Source organism: Euprymna scolopes, chromosome 4 (assembly GCF_053919585.1).
Source record: "Euprymna scolopes isolate OS-2025 chromosome 4, ASM5391958v1, whole genome shotgun sequence".
Classification (NCBI taxonomy): Eukaryota; Metazoa; Mollusca; class Cephalopoda; order Sepiida; family Sepiolidae; genus Euprymna; species Euprymna scolopes.
Genome location: NC_136485.1, coordinates 90,199,445 through 90,216,630, shown reverse-complemented (window position 1 = coordinate 90,216,630; position 17,186 = coordinate 90,199,445). Strand labels below are relative to the sequence as shown.

Here is a 17,186-nt window from a genome sequence, read left to right as displayed (position 1 = left end):
AATTATGAAAAATGATTGTCGAAATTAGTAACATATCAAAGAATTTTAAATGCAATGTGGGTTAATTGATTCGTGTGTTTGTAATGAAATAATAAGACCAGACAATTTATCAGTTTCTGTAGGTGATCAACAATATTGTCGGTAGTGGGGGAAAATGAAAGAGAGTAATGTAGAATTTGATAATGAAGCAAGGGTTGTCTAATCACTTAATTTTGTCAATGTATTTATGCATTAATTTTAAAATCCTGCTAAGGCATCTTCCAAAAATGTCAATTTATCTTACAATAATAGTGCCGATAGTGAGGGAGGAAAGAAACGCAGTAATGTTGAAATTTATGATGAAGCAAGGGTTGCGAACTCATTGACCAACACAATGTATTTATGTATTAATGTGGAAATCCTAATGATCCATCTTCTAAAAATGATTTCAATTTTCTTAAAATCATGGTAGCCTTAGTGGAAAGAGAAATACCTGTCGAGAGTATGTTAAATTGTTTCATATCTGTATATAAATTACCCGTCCGAATGTAGGTAAACATATTTTAAATATGTGTTTTAAATTACCCGTCCCAAAAAGGTAAAATTATTTCATATACATTCTGTAAATTACCTGTCCTAGGGAAGGTACAACTATTTCATGTGTAATAGCAATCCTAGGGTAGGTAAAATATTCTTTTGCTCAAAATAGCAAATGATACATACACATTAAAAATTCGTCTCTCCAAAGAATAACAATTATATTCAAAATCAACTTCAATATTCTCATTGTTTATATGGTCCCGAGCAACGTCGGGTAGCCCAGCTAGTAAATAAGAAAAACTAATAGCCAAAACCGAAACTGGTAAACTCTATGGGTGCGCTACTTTGCAGAGGCATCAGATCTTATTTATTGTATATATACCCTCACAAATGCATTTGATAATACAGATATTTATATAGCGATGATGGATTAGATGTAATAAGGAATTATAACAAGATCAGGATATAAAGCAAGAATTGTGCCTATGGAAAAGAAAAACTTAGATATTAAAGTAGACGTCGGAGCTAATAACTCATGTTTTAAATGTCACGCTAAACTTAAATGAAAATACAAACCATACTTAAAGGATAACGCCATTTTGAATATACGTAAACTCAAAGTTCAATCATCCCCCATTAATCATAACATAGATGCCTAATTCTATTGAACGTAGGCTTAGTAATAACTAACAACAAAAATGTATTTAAAAGTGAAGGAAAATTTATAACATTAAAATATAGTGAATACCTTAATATCGAAATTAAAAATAAGTAACAAGATAGCAATAGTTATAAGATTAAAAATGAAAGAAAAAAAAACACTATAATCTGGTATACATCGCATTATAATCAGAGTCCAAAAACTAAACTTGACAATAAATTCATAAATTTCATCGAAAATACTTCCTGGTAACCAATCATTACATTACATTATATTTTCAATAAATTTAATTTGAAAATGTCTAAAAATTGCTGCGAAAATGTTGAGATGATAATCAAAGCACATAGTAACAAAATACGAAATGAGAGCAATATAGAGAAAATCTAATAAACTGTGCAAAAAAATGGTCAGTTTAACGATAGTAAAAATAACACTAATAAGGACAAAAATATGATCACTACAACTTGTAATGAGCCAACCCTAATAGCAGTTACTTAAATAGAAATAAGAAAGTTAATAATGAAGAGAAATAAATGCCTAACAAAAATATTATTTAACTAGCCAAAATATTTGCAAATTAGCCTGAGTAACAATATGTGGGTATGGCCTACCTAGATTTTAAAACTAGATATTACGACAATAAAAGGACATTTAATGGTAAAAAAACGGCGTGTAAAAACGGTGTGAGTGCACCAATGAATCGGCAGGTAATTGGCCTTATTGTTAATTTGCCGAATAATCTTTCTATTATATGTATCTAAATGTAAAATGATTCAGAAAATAAAATACAGTCACTTTTGAACCAGTTTTATAAATCCCTCGGCATTTTATTTATTTATTTATTTTTTTGAGAAATGAATCAGCAAATGACCATCCTTCGTAAAAGTCGCTGTACTTTATTCTTTAATGTTAGCATGTCACGAAACTTTTAGTGAACCTGTATTATAGTGGTCGTAACATAGCACGGTCTAAACATCATCAGAAAATATTAGAAACTGTAGTTATTAAAATGCGGAACTCGTATTTGTGTAGACAGAAAGAATACTTTTGCAACCTTGAGTTTATGGAAATGTACATTTAAATATATTCTTAGTGTATATAGTGTCAGTGTAACTAATGTGTGGGGGGTTCCCATGTATCTCTGTGTAAGTGTGCAATTATGTGCCTATACATATATAGACATATAATTTAATGTTTTAAATTGTTAAAAAAGAACACGCACAAATTCACACATTTACCAAATTATTATATTTTGCTCATTTGTAATGTATTGACGATATTGTATTGCGCTATTACTTTAACTTCTGTCTGATTATACATGAATTCATATAAAATATGAGTGTATGTGCTGTTTGTATTGTGTGGAAGGGGAGCGGAACGAAAACCTACCTGTCCTATCCACAGGAAACACTTTCTAAAACACGGGTTATTTATACCCAGATGTTATTTGTAAGCCGTTTAAACTATATCTCATCCCGGAGAGAGACTTTGGAAGTCAGCCCTATTGTTATCTATGGTGATTTATCGGGGAGTTTATCATAAAAATGTATCTTTTTCTTTCATCATTTTTTAAGCAAATGAAAAAGCAGACTATATTTTTCCTTTGAAATTTTGCTCAAGTTTTTAATATTTCCAGATTAAAACCGTTAATTTTGATCAAAAGAAAAAAAACGAGCCCGGATACACCAACAGAATCCATAGATTATATTCTATGCTTGTGAATTTTATGGCGAAATATTGCATCTTTCACTTTCTCTTGATGAATAGACAATAGTTGAGAAGTTCATAGTATCTAGATTTCCATATGTAAAATAAATTCAAACGCTCCACCTTTTGTCAAATGAGTAAAAATATTGGAAAACACGACACGTTTTTATAGTTTGAATATTTAAATATTAAAAATTTGGCTAATGAAAATAATAGATATGGATGAGAGAAATGGTGTAGGCGCCCTGAAGAAAACCGCTAAAACAACAGACAGTAACTTCATCGACAGCGTTCAGGGTACAGAGGTGAGAGTTTTCTCATTTACCATTTGACGATTTTGCGAAGAGAAATAGAGATACCATCAGATACAAATCACTTATCGGCAGGAAGAATCGAAACGCCATATTTGAAATTCCATGAAACTATAGAGAAGAACGACATAGGTTCTGAATTAAAATGTCATGAAGGAAATCAAAAGTGATCTTTATAACATTAGTGGATAAAAATAGCGAACAAAACATGATTTACTCATAAATTACTTGTGAATCATTATGGCGGCAGTGTCATGTCTTAACCTTGCATGGAACAGGATAACTGATATTTATTGAGCATGTTCTGATTAAATGCCTTAAAAAATAGTACAAACATGTTTTCTCAGCAGCTTGTAGTGTCCGGTGCAGACGAAAAAAATGAGCGAAAACATGGTTGCTGCTTTTCTTTATATGTTGGCGATCTTGACACCTTATATGCAAATGAGATGCCTCCTGTTTAAATAAAAATCTTGATTTTGGATTTGAATATTGAAATAGCAAGTTTTGGCAGCAGAGTGTTAAGTTTTGGAGTAGCGAGTACAGAGTGTCGAGTTTTGGAGTAGTGAGTTTTGACAACAGTGTGTTGAATTTGATCCCGGAAATTGTAAGTTGGAAGTGTATCATAGTTAACAATCAAAGAAAGTGTAGAATAATTAACACTTCATTATTTAACCACACATGTTAGCAACGTAATTGATTCAGAATATAATTCGGTATTTTTCAATTTTTACAAAAATCCTACTAAAGTAATCAGATGAAAAGAATATATTATACAGAAAAACAACAATCACACACACATTGTCAAAGCATCAAAGAACTTCATTGGTGGAGAGGTGTGGGCAGTTTTATATTGACCAAGTCGATCACCGGATCATTATTCCATAGAACACGCATCTTATCCCATGAAGGAAGATCCCTGTAAACCAAAACCGAAAGAAACTGTGATAAAACATAGAATAGCATCAAACATTAAGGATTTATTACTTTGGCGATGTCCGGCTAGATGTAGATTATATGCGGTTATTTCAAGTAAATGTTATTCAACAAAAAAGCAAATCTAATTCTCCTCTGCACTCTGTGTTCCATTGATTTAAAATACGTTGGTTTCATATAAAACAGTGCAATAGTTGTTTAACACATATAAATATAAATACGAGAAAATACATGCTTCTACTATTGCCGTGTAGTTATTATCTTAAAACCTCACGCCTTCCCTGAATGAAACTATCTTGCTGTTCGATTAATCTGCGACTGGGGAATATTCAATTCTCGCGACTGAAGAGATTCCTTAAAAATTTTGTTGAGATAAAATATGTCAAACTAATTGTCTTTATAAATGCGAATGATAAGTGTGAGAGTAGGAATTTTCAAACCATGTGAGACTTCCTTTACTTGATTCCTTAGGGTTACTTTTGTAGTAATGTTTAAAATATCGTATTTTACAAATATATACACATTTACATGTAAATAGAGCATGAAAATCAACAGAGAATAAGGATCTTTTAAGCATGTATTTGTACGTTACATGTGTACGTTACATGTGTACGTTACATGTGTACGTTTCATGTGTACGTTACATGTGTATGGCATATGTTTTCGTGTTGTTGAGTTTATCAATTATATTTCAAAGTTTAATAATTAGTGGAGGGTCCACTTTTTGATTTTTAGTACCTCAAATGAGGATTCTGAATGTCTACAGTCTATGAATTTGTTTCTAATGACTTTGGTGATGCCCGATGACAAATAAACAGGTGTTATTTCACTTCTTTAAACTGATTCCCTCATTGGAAGTAACTTTCTTCATTATTTGTTGTTGATAGTGTTGCTTTCCATTTTGTCCTTATCCTTAAATAATTATGTGTTATGTATTTGTAGTCAGAATGCTGGTATTCTATGCTTTTAAATTTATCCGAAAATCTAATTGTTGTTGTTGTTGTTGTTGTTTCGTTTTTCATTACTAATTTTGGCAAATCAAGTATAAACCTGCTTGCTTAAAGTCGGGTTTGGGTTAAGGTTAGTGTTAGGGTTAGGGTTAGGGTTGATTGGTGAAGATGACTAGAATCCAATTCAATTTTATTAGTCATGTTCATCATACAGAGCATGAATAACGTTTATCGTTTTCTCAAAATACTTTTGTATAGTCGTAGTTTAACAGTTATGATAATAATCGCTTCGATATTTATCTCGAGTGGTGATTATCTGTGTGATCCAGTGTGAATCTTAATCCTTGATAGTGAATTGTTTCTAATCTTTTTATATAGAAGGCATTACAAATATTCGATATACTTTTATTATTTGTCTATTATTGACGCTTTAATTCTTGTTTAGATCGAGATTAAAATACAGAGTTTGAATCTACGTCATTCTGAAGATCGTGTGTCGATAATTCATCTCTTAACAACTCAATCAGAAACGACTAAAGAAGCACAACAGTAAAAACCATATCATTTGTTTATCCTGTGACGGACAATTGGACAGACACGGAGTTGATTACATGGACAGTGAATGAAACATTGATATCGAAGTTCAGACTATTATTAGTACTTACACAGAATACGGGCCGTGTTAAAACCGACGTTTCATCAGCAAATTCGGGCAGGTTATGTAAACCGTTGAAAGATGCTGAAATGTTTAGTCAATAAAATCAAAATTGCAAACTTGGTTGAAATCGGGATGAAGCTAATAAGTTTGGGAACATATGCTTTAGTCACCGGAAGCAATTATTAATTTTTTCATGAAAAAGGAATCCTGATAAGCAACTATTCGTTTCATCTATCAGTTAATCTAACACTAACAGAAAATAACCTAACACTAACAGAAAATAACCTAATAATAAGCATGACAGATAAATAACCTCACGCTAACAGAACCTTAAACATAACATTAGGTAAGGTTGAAAAAGAGAAAGAAAAACGCCTTTTAAAAAAGTCATAAAATACATTTGTTTGCTATATTTTCTTTGTAACAAAAAGAGTAAATATTCATGATGAATGTCTTTTCTTTCGATTTGAACATTCTAATATTTTTCAACAAAACTAAACAAATCACTATGATAACCCAAATGTTTTTTTTCCGGAATTTATACTGTATCACATTTTTTATCATTTTTTTTTTTTTCAAATTCTGAAAAAAAATGAATTCTTGTCCTATTTAATACTCTTATTTAACATCTTATTTATATACACACTGGAATAGATGCAGTTTAAAGTAAACCAGTTAATATGTATTATTATTATTATTATTATTATTATTATTATTATTATTATTATTATTATTAACTAGCGGAACCTGTGGAAATTCCACAGGGAACTCATTCATATGTAATATATTGATGTTAGATGTAGATGTTCAGCGTAAATGGTGACGCTCTGATATTATTGTAGCTCTTTTGTTAAAATTGCAAAAGTATTTATCTAAGCTAGCATGGACGTCCAGCGTAGCCCGGTCGTAAAGTACGCTTAAATATGATATTTTAATTCTTGCAAATTTCGTATATATTATTATAGGTTTAATGTTCTATAGATTTTTATATATTATAAAGTTGCGATTTCAAAAAAAATATCCATATGACTTAGGTGGATTAGCTTGAATGGTAACCGAAACCAAAACTTGTGAAACAAAAATATATATATATATAATATATGCATATAACTTGAGTGCCACCAGCTATAATCGAAACCGAAACTAAAACTTATGAAGATTTCTTGGTCAAATTATTTATAAAAAATAAATGATTTGAGTTCCAACAGCTATAATTGAAACTGAAACTAAAACTTATGAAGATTTCTTGGTAAAATTATAAAAAAAAAAAAAATGGTTGACTTCGGTGCCATTAGCTATAATCGAAACTGAAACCAAAATCTATGAAGAATTCTTTGTAAAATTATTTATGACAAGGAATAGAAGTACATGACAATTAAACGACACGGATGTAAGCGTGACACAGAAAATAACACACACACTATCATATTAATATATAGATAGGCAATATTTATTATATCGAGTGAGAGAGGAAGAAAAGGAGGAGGGGGAGAGGGGGAAGAGAAGAATGAAAAAGGCAGCATTTACATGCTATGTCTAGTTTACAGAAGTATTTTTAAAGGACGCTTTGTTTGGTTCGATACATTTCGAATTCCATTGTTTTATATTATATGGAGACCAAGACGCTTCCCAAAGTGTTTATTATAAGAACAATAATAATAATAATAATAATAATAATAATAATAATAATGATAACAACAACAACAACAACAACAACAACAATAATAATAATAATGATAATAATAATAAGTAGTAGTAGTAGTAGTAGTATTGATTCCCATACGAGCTTTACGTTAATGATTCAAGACCAACTTAACTAATCCATCAATTAGGTATTGTCAAAACACTAACGCAAAAATTAATAATAATCGAATTTAAATAATTTATAAATAGTATTTTAGGAAAATGTCGGCTTTATTCGAAATGAGGTAATTTATAAAAGGATCAAAATAAGTTTAATCATTTAAATGAATAGAAAAAGTACGATTAGAAAAAGTGAATATTAAAAAAATATGGCATTAAAACGTTGACCTAATTTCATTGTTAATCATACTTTTAAAATCGTTTAAAAACAAATATCGTCTTGTAATAGCTATTTTAATGATAATTAGTAATATTAAGGATTAGTGAAACGGATTTTGTCAAATTGTCACATTTTGAATAAAACACCGGCAAAAATCCATTTAATTACGACTGGGAAAAAAGAATTGTATTAAACCCGCCATTTTATTTCAAACTTAAGTAAAACAATAGATTTCTACAAAATATGGATGTTCGTAAAGATTATAATTAATTCCCAAATGCGTTCAAATGAAATTACTTTTTTCTATTTTATTTTTAAGCTGAGAATTAATATTATCTTCAAACCTTTTAGAAATCAATTAACTCCCAGAACAGTTTTTTTTTTTTGTTGTTCCTAACGTATTTTTCGGGGGGGTTTTATTGACTTGTTTTCTTATTGTGGCACTTCGAAATGTAAGTGTGAGGTTTTTAGCAAACTGACGAAAAGATGGCAATTTCTGGTTTTAATTAGGATACGATAAATTTAAACAACAAACTGTCTCCCACCAACAAAATTTGGATATTTCTACAACTTTAGCTCAATGGGAGAGTATTTGCGAAAAAGTTACCTACAAAGTCACATTTTTTAGCCATAAACATAAAGTCGTATTTAAGGTCAATTAAAATCCGTTTCTCGTGTTAAGAATAGGTTCCTAAATACTTTAATTAAAAATAAATCGAATCTATATATCTATAAAAGTGAAATTGTCTGTGTGTATGTGTGTGTACATTTCCTAACCAAACTACTCTGTCAATTTTCAATCTACAAACTCAAAATTTGACATAAGGAGTATTGAGATTTGAGGAAATCTTTTTAATTGGTGGTCGGACAGAAATTTGTCTGTCAAGGGATCAAACTTCAACGATTTGACCTTTGAGAACTCTACTAACTCCTCCACCAATTTTGGGTCTAAACACTTGAAATGTTAGATGTATGTTACTTGAACATGGATCAAACTTTTTAATTTGATTTGAGCCCAAAACAATAAATGTTAAGGGGTCAAAATTGGGGTCAAAGTTTTTAAAAGAATTGACCTCTGCTGTCTCTACAAAATTACTAAGCGAATTTTTGATCTAAACGTTTGAAATTTTACATAAAGTGTATTCAGATATAGGACAAGCCTTTTAATCGGTTTTTAGCCGAAAATTTGGCTGCCAAGGTGTCAAAGTTCAAAAGATTTTACCTTCGCGGTCCCTAGCAAACTATTCAGCCAATTTTGGGTCTAAACATTTGAAATTTTACATAAAGAGTATCCAGACATTCAGCAAGCTTTTTAATTAGCTTTTAGGCGAAACTTTGGCTATAAAGAGGTCGAAGTTCAAAGAGTTTACCTTTGCAGACTCTACCAAACTCTTCCGCCAATTTTTGGTCTAAACACTTGAAATTTTAGATGTAGAATACCTAAACATGAGTCAAACTTTTTATTATTATATATATATATATATATATATATATATATATATATTATATATATAATATATATGTATATATTATATATATATGTATATATATATATATATATATATATATATATATATATACTCCTAGAAATTCGTTTTTCTTTTGTGTGTATTGATATTCATATTAAAACTCCTCTTTTCTATTTATTTAAAAAGAAAATACAATTTTCTTATATCTAGGTTGTGGAATTGCAGTCACTAGCAAAAGATCTAGCTAATTTGCATATTCTTGTAAACATTCATTTTAATTAATTCACTATTAGTTTTTTCGGTTTTCTTATGGGATGATCATTTTTAGTTAACTATTACGTGTAATTAGATTCATGCAGATATTCTACATGATTTATACTTGCATAATATTTGGGTAAAAAGTTTACAATAAACACAAAATTGTTTCCGTATATATTTATGTATACGTATATATTTTTGTTTAATCTATCTATCTATCTATGTATTTATAAAAGATAACGTGTCTGTGTGTATCTGTGTGTGTACATTTCCCTACCCAATAACTCTGTCAATTATAAGTCTACAGGCTCGAAATTTGATATACAGGGTACTGAGATTTGGGAAAATCTTTCTGACCGGTTTTCAGCCAAAAATTTGGTTGTTAAATGGGTCAAAGTTCAACGATTTGACCTTTGATTACTCTATCAAATTCCTCCGACGATTTTGGGTCTAAACACTTGAAATTTTAGATATAGGTTCATTGGACATGGATCTAACTTAATAACTTGATTTGAGCCTAAAACAGTAAAGGTTAAGGGGTGATAATAGGGGTAAAAGTTAAAAAAAATTGACCGCATTTTTTATGCTCAACATACACATCCAAACACCCGGGCAACGCTGGGCTGAAATGCTAGTATATATATATATATATATATATATATATATATATATATATATATATATATATATATATATATATAAAGTTATGAACAGTACATAGGGCCCGAGCAAAGCCAGGCTGAACAGTTAGCATGAAATAAAACCAAAATAAAGATTTTTGTAAAAAAAATTTGGTCCCTAAAAAAGTTCGTTTGTGTGCGTGTGTGTGCGTGTGTGTGTGCGTATGTGTGTGTGTGTGTGTGTGTGTGTGTGTGTGTGTGTGTGTGTGTGTGTTCGCGCGTGCGTGCTTGTGTGTGTTCTTCCTGTTGTTGTTGTTGTTGTTGTTGTTGTTGTTGTTGTTGTTGTTGTTGTTGTTGTTGTTGTTGTCGATGATGATGATGATCATCATCATCATCATCATCGTGGTATTCGTTTCTCACTGTTGTATTAATTATATTCTTCATGGTTGTCAGCACATAAAGTGTCTATATGATGAAACTCGAGTTCATACACAAAATAGAGGTCACTTAAAAGAAGATTAACTCTAGATTCTAATACTGTCAAGGAAACGTCATCACTACTATCATAGTGTATTTTATACACGTGAACTTAGCTAACAAAGCAAAATAGACTTATTAAAGAAATAGTAAACAGTTTGACTTCCAGTCAATATGAAATTTTATCATGACGCGCTTTGAAGTCGTTCAATTAAAAACAAATGTTTTTCATTATGTTTAGAATAAAAATGACAAAATCAATAAATAGTAAATTGCCGTCCAAATCAGATCCAATCAGTGTTTATATTGATATGAAGACTTGAATATTTTGTAGTTGTCATAACCAAAATACATTTTTTGGGTGTAAAATGGGGGAAAATAAAGCAAAGTCTCGTGGATAAAGGCAAAGTAGTAATAAACAAAATATAAAAATGAGCAAATGGAAAGAATATCAATTTAGTCAAATTTATTAAAAGGTATAAGATGCTGAGTTGCTTTTATTTCCGAAAGTAAGGGTTGGCAATTAACCTTAAGTACCATTTATAAAAATAAAAAATAGAACATACAAAAATGGGGTCTCTAATTGAGAGACTAATTCTAATTCCTATCGAATGGAACGATCAAGTTAAAGTTATCGTCTAAACGATAGTATCAAATTAAAAACGTGAAAATATACTCTGTCCCTGTAAAAATAATGATACAGAAAAAGAAGTTTTAACTGATATGTAAAATCTGAAAGGAAAAAAGTATGCGAAAAGTGTCTTTCAAAATCTTTTTCTTTCAGTCTTTTTTTTTTTTTTTGAGAGGCACTCTCTCAATCTTCTAGAACCTTCTGGTTCTAACGTTGTTTTTTTTTCTTTTAAAATAAAATGTCCTGGTGAGAAGAGAATTTTGGAATTTTGGCTGAATATTCTTCCAAGATGGTCTCTTACCTTCCTTTCATGGAGAACACATGTGCCGATATTTTGCCTGTCTTCTTGTCTCACAGGCCGGCAAATTTAATTTCTGTTTCTTACAGAAAAATATCTCAAAAAGCAAACGGTATCTTCCGTTAGTCCTTTGAGACTAATAGTTTCCCAGTTTGTAAAGTCCCGTTGCCTTATAATTAACTGGAAATGAAATTGTAACGTCAACGTCAAGTTTAACGTAAAAAAAGGTTTTCGACGGAGTTCGAAAAGCCTAACATTCTTCTAGCAATATCGGCTAACTCTAAATTGAGGAAAGCGGGCAAAGAGCCCTTCCTCTCTCACCCCACTCCCGCTTCTAATAGATCAAAAGGAGGTGACTGCTGGATGATGATGATGATGATGATGATGATGATGATGATGATGATGATGATGATGATGATGATGATGATGATGATGATGACACCAGGTCAAGAAGTGTCGGCATTCTACTCAACAAAGGCAAAAGAAGGGCCAATCCCTACACTACCTCATGGCACCGCTTGATGGCTACTACAAATAAAAAATAAAATTCTGAAAAACCATCTACAGTAAACAAATATATTTGCGCTATAATTATATGAAGTAAATAAAGTTCTTGTAGAGATGAGAGTTATATTTTAAACATGAAACAAATTGAATGAAAATAAAATATAATTAGTTTAACGTTTAATTTTACATTAATCATATGACTTTCATAAACTCTTTTTAAATTATTCTTTATTCAACAAATGTCCATGTACAATGGATGAACTTATGCGCCTTTTAAGTACTCAGAAAGTATAGTTTGCCGCTGTTGCTTCCGTATTGTTCTTGTTTAACCCGTGGAATTAGACTAGGGATTTAATCAACGATTAAAATGGAATGAAGGTCTCCAATTCTTGATGTTCGTGGCAAGAGTCGCTGGGATTAATCCCGTTTGACCTCGTTTATTTCGATGCGTGTACCACTCTCCTTGCTGAATGATATATGCATGAAAAGGAGTCGCGAGAATAGATCACTGCTTGACTATATATCAAATTTTCAAATACGATTGCAGAAGATGGGCAGTTCAAGTAAAACTCAAATCGATCCTGGGCAAAATGAAAAGACGGTATGATCGAAACACCATCCCTCGAACGTTCGAAATCTTTTGTTATCTATACATGGTCAATGATTAAAAGCCAAATTTCACAGTTTGTACGAGATCACACGTTGTAAATACGCTAGGCCGTCGCAAGGCCAGACAGATGTGCCACATAAATATGATCAAGCGAATCCTATCTTGCCCGCTATTAGATCTTACTGTAGGTACAGCCAGACGAATATCTCTGAAAAATCTATAGAAAAAAACTGGCCACCCTATTAGATTACAAAATTCAAAACTTCTCACCGACTTCACGTCTGTGGTCGTTCATTTGACCCGCGACAAGAATGGAGGGGATGAAAAACCTTATTTAGGATTTCCGTAAGTTGTTCCCGGGTACGCCCAAGCAAGTATACATTACCCAACACGATGTGGACGTTTGGAAATACCCCCCCCCCCAAAAAAAAACAACATCTCTATTGCATCGGCCTACAAAAAGCAAAAATAATACGCTAAGAGGTAGACTCATGCTCAATCATGGAATTATTAAACCAAGCCAAAGTAGATAGTCATCGCCATGTGTCTTGGTCACTAAACTTGACGGCTCGATTCGGTTTTGTACGGATTACCGCAAGGTTAATTCCGTCACCCAGACAGACTCCCATTCCATTCTGAGGATGGATGATTGCATTGATAGAGTGGACAGGCGACTAACATCTTCAAGCTGATCCTATTAAAAGGATACTTGTTGTACCCCTCACCGAGTGTGACAAAGAAAATTTCAACGTTTGTTACCCCAAAATGCTTTTCTCAATATCGAGTCATGCCGTTCAGTATGAAAAATCTCCTGGCCACGTTCCATATATAATGATATTTGGCCCGACCATATTACATCTTTCAGGAAAGTGTTTGACAGACTTTTAAGGGTCAATCTTAATATCCATGTATCGAAAAGCGAGTTTGGAAACTTTGAAATAACCTATCCGGGAGTACTATTAGATATTGACCTCCCCTCACCAATGCCAATATCCCAAGCATCTTAAACTGCCCGACCCAAATCAATGTAAGAAACCTGAGGTATTATCGAAAGTTTTACCGAAACGTTACTGACGCTGCGTGAACTTTCACTCGGCTATTTTTTCGAACAGAGCAGATCGCTGTCATACACTTACTCTGTGCTAAGGAATGTCGACTTTCAACAAACTTTCCACTTACATAGCTAATAACTAGCTAGTAACCACGGCATCGCTTCAGTCCTACTTGAAACTGATCTGACTGCCATTGGGCACCTTGTCAGTTATTTCTCTCGAAAATTCAACGCGTTTCCGTAGAGAAAGAAAACTTTAACATCATCCTCAGCCCACAGCACTTCGACGTATATGTATAATCGTCAAGTCAGCCTACCATTATATACATCGACCATAACCCTCTTATCTTTCTACATCGAATGAACAATAAGATATAAGACAATAAGATTGAGTCCTACAGGAATACAACCTTGATATATGACTTGTTCGAGGAACTGACAACGTGTGTGCCGACGCCTAATCTCGTGCCTGGTACGACCTAATAGGATTTCCTTCTACAGTAGAATCATAGGTTAGAAATAGACTAATTCGAGTATTAAACTATTACCTTGTATTCCGGGAAAAAAGATACAAGCAATATTTTCTAGTAGTCCAGTTAAAATATTAAAAACCGCTTCAGTTGTCCCCAACCGAGCATGAACAGAAAAGCAAGAAAAATAGAAATACCATTTCATCATATCTTTTATTTTCTGAGAAAAAATATTTTCATTACATCTTTTTTTTTATCGCACAGTATATGAGGATGTGGGGAGAAAGATTTTTGTGGTGGGAGCGAAAGACATGTAACTTCCTGTCAAGGTCTCTTCCCTGACCATTTTTTCACCCTGCGAAATCAGTTGGCTCAAGTCTGCTCCGGCAAACAAACGATTGAACTTGATGCGAAAGAAAAAGAAGTCAGCAAACACGAAAATAAGAAAAAGAACACGAATACGCCCAAGTTAATACAACGCCAAGATATAAACTCTGTCTGTCACGAATTTGGATCCTACCTTAATAGAGTTCTATCGCGACCACGAACGAGCAAATTCATCATTAGCAGTTCATACGAAATAAAAACGATTGAGACCAATCGAAGACTGTACAGGGCCAACTTTTTTACGAGAACTCGCAAACACCCTCCTTATTTAACTTCAGAGTAATCATTGGGCCACTCATCGACATCGTATGAGTCGAATGCTTTACTTTTTATACTGTTTTCCAATGTTGAGTGTCATTGTTTTTCTTCCTTTGCTCGTTTTGATATAATAAGCAAGATCTCTTCCCCTACTTTATATTGGACTTTTATTTTTGTTGTGTAATATGTTCTTTTAATTATTTGCCATTAATGTCTATATTTTAATTTTACCTCGGTTTGCGGAATCCATGAACCTACGAGCCAGTTCCAGATTATTATTATTATTATTATTATTATTATTATTATCATTATTATTATTATTATTATTATTATTATTATTATTATTATTATTATACTATTACGCTTATCGCTTCGTCCGTTATCATGCTGTGCATCCCTAAAAAAGGAAAGTGGAATATTCCAAATAAACTTTGTCACCCTTAGAAATTTAAATATAAAAAAAATTGGTGTCGCTATTGAGGCAAAGCTAATAAAATGATTTGTCTTTCTTGGCCTTTTGGCTAAGATCAAAGTGTAGTATCTGTTCTTCGGGTGCTATATTTCAATTTCTTCTCTCTCAGTGGAAGAGAAATCCTTTACGACTAAAACAATTTTTCTCCGCGTTAAAAAACGACCCTGGTGTCTAAATCTGTCCCGTGGGGAGGCATGGTAAATAGGTACTATGTTTAATGTCACAAAGTTTTAATATTAAAAAAGTAACTGGAAAATGTTATTTCTGATTTAATCACAAAATGCCCTGTAAATGTCACTTCTGATTAATTATAAAATTCCCTGGAAAATGTCTTATTTTTTTTCTTTACTTGCCTCCCCACAAGGGCGGAATTGGACATGAGGTCGGTTAAAAATTTAGGGGGGAACCAGCTCCCTAAAATGGACACTCTGATAAATAACAAAAATAAAATTGTATCAGTAATGAAGGATTGCTCCTCCATTAACCAAGACCAAAAAACAAATTCATGTTGAAGCAATGGTTGCCTAATCACTAACCATGTTAATGTTTTTATGTATTACTTTCGAAAAGCTGCTGAAACATTAGTTTATTTCAAGTATATTTTAAACAGTGGGTTACGGGAAATGAAATCAGTCCCGGAAATTACTCAAACCGTTTACGATTTAAACATTACTTTATTTCATGTATATTTTTAACAGTGGGTGGGGGATATTAAATCAGTCCCGAAAATGGGTGAAACCGTTTACGCATTACACATTACTTTATTTAATGTATATTTTTAACATTGGGGTGAGATATATGAAGTCGGTTCTGGAAATGGCTGCAACCATTTAAGTTTTGGACATTACTTTATTTAATGTATATTTTTAACAGTAGGATGGGAGATAAGAAGTCGGTCCCGGAAATGGCTGAAAAAGTTTACGATTTATACATTACTTTATTTCATGTATATTTTCAACAGTGGCGTGGGGATTATAAGTCAGTTCCTGAAATGGCTGAAACAGTTTACGATTTAGACATTACATTATTTCATGTATATTTTAGCAGTGGGTGCGGGTTATAAAGTCAGTCCCAGAAATGGCTGAAACAGTTTACGATTAAAACATTACTTTATCTAATGTATATTTTCAACAGTGGGGTGGCAGACATGAAGTCAGTTCCGGGATTGAATTAGATGTGCAAATAAAGCGTCGCCCAGTATTGAATGAGATAGGTGGAAAACATATAGTAGAAAAATACCCAGCGTCGCCCAGGATCAAATGAGATAGGTGAACGATATATGCGGCGTCACCCGGGATTGGATAAGATAGGTGACACATATATACTATGAGAAAACCCAGAATTGATTGATTTGTTTGTAACGAAATAATCAGCCCAGGCAATATATCGAAGATATTATTTAAGTAAGGGGGAGCGACATAGTGGGTTAAAGTTATGAAAATTATTGTCGAAATTAGTAACAGATCCAAGAATTATGAAAAATGATGAAATGTGAGTTACTGTATTGGTGTGTTTGTAATGATGTAAAAAGCCCAGACAATATATCAAATATATTATATAAGTGGGAGGGAGAGGCATAATGTGGGTTTTTAATTATAAAAATTATTGTCGAAATTAGTAACATATCTAGGATTATGAACAAAGATTAAATGTGAGTTAATCGATTGTGTGTGTTATAATAAAATAATCAGCCCAGAAAATATATCAAAGTAATTATGTTAGTAAGAGAGGGATGGTTTTAATTATGAAAAATAATTGTCGAAATTAGTAACATATCCAATAATTATGAAAAATAATAATATGTTATTTAATGCATTAGTGTGTTTGCAATGAAATAATCAGACGAGACAATATATCAAAGTTATTATTTTAGTAAGTGGGGCGATAATGTCAGTTAAAATGATGAAAAATGATTG

General features: G+C 32.1%; 1 pseudogene; it reads left to right on the top strand.

Annotated features, from left to right (window-relative positions):
• Nucleotides 1-15,298: 15,298 nt before the first annotated feature.
• Nucleotides 15,299-15,414, top strand: LOC145273993 (U2 spliceosomal RNA; annotated as a pseudogene).
• The last annotated feature ends 1,772 nt before the right edge of the window (nt 15,415-17,186 follow it).